Source organism: Phoca vitulina, unplaced genomic scaffold, assembly GCF_004348235.1.
Source record: "Phoca vitulina isolate PV1807 unplaced genomic scaffold, GSC_HSeal_1.0 scaffold1968, whole genome shotgun sequence".
Lineage (NCBI taxonomy): Eukaryota > Metazoa > Chordata > Mammalia > Carnivora > Phocidae > Phoca > Phoca vitulina.
In genome coordinates this window covers 1-5,624 of record NW_022591655.1, presented here as the reverse complement: position 1 = coordinate 5,624, position 5,624 = coordinate 1, and the positions used below count along the sequence as shown (strand labels likewise).

Below are 5,624 nucleotides of genomic sequence, written 5' to 3'. Positions count from 1 at the left end.
GACTAGAATGAGAAGTAGGGCCCCTAGGATATCTTTAATTGTATAGTACGGGTGGAATGGGATTTTGTCTGAGTTGGATATGATTCCGGAGGGGTTGTTTGATCCTGTTTCGTGTAGGAATAGTAGGTGGACTGCTGCTAGGGCTGATACTACGAATGGCAGGATGAAGTGGAAGGCGAAGAATCGTGTTAAGGTTGCTTTATCTACTGAAAATCCTCCTCAGATTCATTGTACAAGGTCGGTTCCGACATAGGGGATTGCTGATAGTAGATTGGTGATGACTGTTGCTCCTCAAAATGATATTTGTCCTCATGGTAGGACGTAGCCCATGAATGCTGTAGCTATGACGGTGAATAAGAGGATAATGCCGATGTTTCATGTCTCTGTGAATGTGTAGGAGCCGTAATACAGTCCTCGTCCTACATGCATGTATAGGCAGATGAAAAATATGGAGGCTCCATTTGCGTGAAGATAACGGATGATTCAGCCGTAGTTTACGTCTCGGCAAATGTGGGTTACTGATGAGAAGGCTGTGGTTGTGTCTGAGGTGTAGTGTATGGCTAGGAATAAGCCTGTTAAGATCTGCAGGATTAGGCAGATTCCGAGAAGAGATCCAAAGTTTCATCATGCCGAGATATTTGATGGTGTGGGCAGGTCGATGAATGAGTTGTTGATAATTTTTATTAGTGGATGGGTTTTTCGGATGTTGGTCATTAATGTTCTCATAGTTGAATTACAACGATGGCTTTTCATGTCATTGGTCATGGTTAGATTCCATGTGGGAATAATGATGACATATATTGTGTTTATTTTAAGTATTATTTTTGTTATTAGTTTTGTGGGATTTTCTTCTAAGCCTTCTCCTATTTATGGTGGGCTTGTTTTGATTATTAGTGGGGCTGTTGGTTGCGGTATTGTGTTGAGTTTTGGAGGGTCTTTTTTAGGTCTAATAGTTTTTTTGATTTACTTGGGAGGCATGCTTGTTGTTTTTGGCTATACGACTGCTATGGCTACTGAGCAGTACCCTGAAGTTTGGGTTTCTAATAAGGCTGTGTTGGGTGCGTTTGTTATGGGTCTGTTGTCAGAGCTATTGCTTGCTTGTTATATTTTAAAGGATGATGAGGTTGATGTTGTATTTGAGTTTAATGGTATGGGTGATTGGGTGATTTATGATACAGGGGATTCTGGGTTTTTTAGTGAGGAGGCAATGGGTATTGCAGCCCTGTATAGTTATGGTACTTGGTTAGTTATTGTGACTGGGTGATCCCTTCTTATTGGAGTACTGGTGATCATGGAGGTTACTCGTGGGAATTAATTATTATTAGGGCCAGGATTAAGGTGATGATGAAGGAGAGGAAGTATAGTTTGATTAGGCCCTTCTGGTTGGAGATAGTGACTGATGATTTTATGTGAAAGTAAGAGATGGATTTTGGTAATGCACTTTCTAGCCAGATTGCATCTAGTAGTGTTGAGGCTAGTTTTTGGCTCGCTGATAAGTTTGCTATTGGTATGTAGCGGTGGATAATAGTGGGGAAGTATCCGAGGAGGTTAGAGAATTTGAATAGGTTTGATGGGTATTTGAGTTTAAGGCTTTGTGAAGTGAGGTTCAGTTCTAGTGCTAGGATGAAGCCTAGAAGTGTTACGGTCAAGGCTGTCAGTTTTAGGTAATGGGGTATGGTTATTTGTGGAGTGGAGGTGGGTGTAATGTTGTAGGAGATTAAGTACCCTGCAAAAATGCTTCCTAGTAGTAGGCGTTTAATGGAATTAATTAGGAGTGGGCTGTTCTCGTTGATTGTGATTATGGGGTTAAATCGAGGCTGTCCTAGAAGTGTGAAGAATATAATTCGAGTGCTGTAGGCTGCTGTTATGGATGTGGCGACGAGTGTTAGTAATAGGGCTCAGGCGTTGGTATACGACGTGTTGGCGGTTTCGATGATTAGGTCTTTGGAGTAGAATCCTGTGAGGAAGGGCATTCCTGTAAGCGCTAAGCTTCCTACAATTAATGAGGTAGTGGTGAATGGTAGTACTTTATATAAACCCCCTATTTTTCGGATATCTTGCTCATCGTTTAGGCTGTGAATGATAGATCCGGAGCATATGAATAATATAGCTTTGAAGAATGCGTGGGTGCAGATGTGTAGGAATGCCAGGTGTGGTTGGTTGATACCGATTGTGACGATTATGAGTCCTAGTTGGCTTGAGGTCGAGAATGCGATGATTTTCTTGATGTCGTTTTGGGTGAGTGCACAGATTGCCGTGAATAGAGTAGTGATAGCCCCTAGGCATAGGGTGGTTGTTTGTATTATCGTGTTGTGTTCTATTAGGGGGTGAAATCGAATTAGGAGGAAAACTCCTGCTACGACCATGGTACTAGAGTGGAGTAGGGCGGATACTGGGGTAGGTCCTTCTATGGCTGAAGGCAGTCATGGGTGAAGTCCGAATTGAGCTGATTTCCCAGTTGCTGCTAGGAGGAGGCCTATAAGTGGTATATTTAGGTTGTTGTGGTGGGAAATAAAGATCTGTTGAAGCTCCCATGTGTTTAAGTTGATTAAGAATCATGCTATGGCTATGATAAAACCTACGTCTCCAATGCGATTATAGAGGACTGCCTGGAGGGCGGCTGTATTTGCGTCGGTTCGTCCGTGTCATCACCCGATGAGAAGGAATGATATGATACCCACTCCCTCTCAGCCGATGAATAATTGGAATAGGTTGTTTGCGGTAACTAAAATCATCATGGTGATGAGAAATATTAGTAGGTATTTGAAGAATCGGTTAATGAAAGGATCTGAGTGTATGTATCATATTGAAAATTCTATAATGGATCATGTAACGAAGAGGGCCACAGGTACGAAAATTATGGAAAAATGGTCTAGTTTAAAGCTAAGTGTGAGTTTTATGGTTTGAATTGTTATTCAGTGTCAGTTTGAGATAATTATCTCCTGCCCTGAATAGATGAATATTGTTGTGTGGATCATGCTGATTATGAAGGCGTATGAAATGGTGGTTTTTACATATTGTGGGTAGAGCTTGTTTTTGTAGATTGAGGTGCTGGTCAAGACGATTGGGAGTGTGAGTATGGATAGTGTTGTGATGATAGAGGAAGCGAATAAGTTAATTACTTTTATTTGGAGTTGCACCAATTTTTTGGTTCCTAAGACCAATGGATTACTTCTATCCTTTAAAAGTTGAAAAAGCCACGTTTTTATACGTGGGGGCATGAATTAGCAGTTCTTGCATTCTTTTTCGGTAAATAAAAAGGTTCGAGCTTTTGTCATTAGATTCACAATCTAATATCTTTTTTAGACTATATTTACAGTAGATAGGTCCTAGAATTATTTTGGGGTTGAGTGACAGTAGTAGTAGAGGCATTAGGTGTAGCGTTATTAGGGCGTTTTCTCGTGTGAATGAGGGTTTGATGTTTTTGATGTGATAGGTATATTTGCCGCGTTGTGTGGTAGTTAGTATGTATAGTGAGTATAGGGCGGTAATGATGATGTTGGTTCCTATTAGGATAATAGTAATGTTGGACCATGAAAATGAGGCTATTACTACGAATAGCTCTCCAATTAGATTGATGGTGGGCGGAAGTGCCAGGTTGGTAAGACTTGCCAATAGCCATCAGGCTGCTATTAAGGGAAGGAGCACTTGCAGTCCGCGTGCGAGAATTATGGTTCGACTATGGGTGCGTTCGTAGTTGGAGTTGGCTAGGCAGAACAGTATGGATGATGTTAAACCGTGGGCGATTATTAGGGCTGTTGCTCCTATGTAACTTCATGGTGTTTGGATAAGAATTGCTATGATGACTAGGGCTATGTGGCTTACAGAGGAATATGCAATTAGGGATTTTAGGTCTGTTTGGCGTAAGCAGATGGAGCTAGTTATGATTATGCCTCATAATGATAGTATTATGAAGGGGTATGCCATGGAGCTTGTTAGTGGGCTTAGAAGTACTGTAATTCGTATCATGCCATAGCCCCCTAGTTTTAGGAGCACTGCGGCCAGTACTATGGACCCAGCGATGGGTGCTTCTACGTGGGCTTTAGGCAGTCATAGGTGGAGGCCGTATAGGGGTATTTTTACCATGAATGCCATTATACATGCTAATCATAGGAGGGCGTTAGATCAGGAGCTTGGTAGGGGTTGGGTTCAGAGTTGGATTATTAGGAAGTTTAATGTACCTATATTGTTTTGGATGAATAGTAGGGCTACTAGCAAGGGCAAGGATCCTACTAGAGTGTAGAATAGGAAATACGTTCCTGCATTCAGGCGTTCTGTCTGGTTTCCCCATCGGGTGATAATAATTAGGGTAGGTACTAGGGTTGCTTCAAATAAAATGTAAAATATAATTAATTCTGTAGCGGTAAATGTTATGATTAGGAATAGTTGTAGTAGGATTAGTATTGTAATATAAAGTTTTTTTCCGGGTTAGTGGCTCTTTTGATAGGTGAAATTGGCTAGCTATAAGTATCAGGGGTAGCAGTCATGTTGTGAGTGCTAACAAGGGAGCTGATAGAGAGTCTGTGAAGAATAGTAGGGATAGGCTTATGCAATTGTCACCGAGTTGATTTAGGAAGGATAGGCTGATAAGGCTGATTAGTAGGCTATAGGCTGTCGTGTTGATCCAGATCATGTTAGGTTTTGATATTCACGTTAGGGGTATAAGTATTATGGTGGGGATAATGATTTTTAGCATTGTAGGAGGTTCAGATTTTGTACGTAGTCGGTTCCGTATGTGTTGGACACTATTACCAGGAGTGACAGTCCTAGGGCTGCTTCACAGGCAGCGAAGACGAGAAGAATAATGGGGGCTATGCTAGCTAGTGTAAAATGGTTGTTCAGGATTGTTACTGTTATTATTACAAATAATGATAGTATCATACCCTCTAGGCAGAGTAGGGAGGATATCAGGTGGGATCGGTATATAAGTAGTCCTATAAGAGATATAATGAAGGCTAAGAAGATGTTGGCATATACTATGGACATTTGATAATTATGATATAAGTCATAATCTAATGAGTCGAAATCATTTGTTTTGGGTTAAACTAATTATCATATTCTGTTCATTCTAGTCCTTTTTCAGTTCATTCGTAGGCCAGGCTTGCGGCTAGAAGAGAGATGAGTAGTAGTGCTATGGTAAGTATGGTGGTTAGGTTATCTGTGTGCGATGCTCATGGAAGTGGAAGGAGTAGGGCAATTTCTAGGTCGAATAGTAGAAATGTGATGGCTACTAGAAAGAATTTTATGGAGAAGGGTAGGCGTGCTGATCCTATGGGGTCGAATCCACATTCGTAGGGGCTGGCTTTTTCTGAGTATGTATTTAGCTGAGGGAGTCAGAATGCAATTAGTACGAGTAGAGAGGCCAGGGCTGTGTTGGTAAATAGGGTTAGTGCTATGTTTATTGCTTCTTTCTGGATTTAACCAGAGCTGGTTGATTGGAAGTCAACTATACTAATTATACTAAGGAAGCAAGATCCTCATCAATAGATAGATACGTATAGGAACAGTCACACTACGTCCACGAAATGTCAGTATCAGGCGGCGGCTTCAAAGCCGAAATGGTGGTTAGATGTGAAGTGAAATTTTAGCTGTCGTACGAAGCATACAATTAAGAAAGTTGAGCC

The 5,624-nt window shown here is 41.2% G+C and overlaps 2 pseudogenes across 1 annotated transcript; both read right to left on the bottom strand.

Moving 5' to 3' along the window:
• Positions 1-6: 6 nt before the first annotated feature.
• On the bottom strand, positions 7-1,209 carry LOC116629657 (annotated as a pseudogene). Its single transcript, XR_004298799.1, has one exon. The product of XR_004298799.1 is annotated as a cytochrome b-like (transcript).
• Positions 1,210-1,243: 34 nt separating this feature from the next.
• On the bottom strand, positions 1,244-3,245 carry LOC116629656 (annotated as a pseudogene).
• Positions 3,246-5,624: the final 2,379 nt, after the last annotated feature.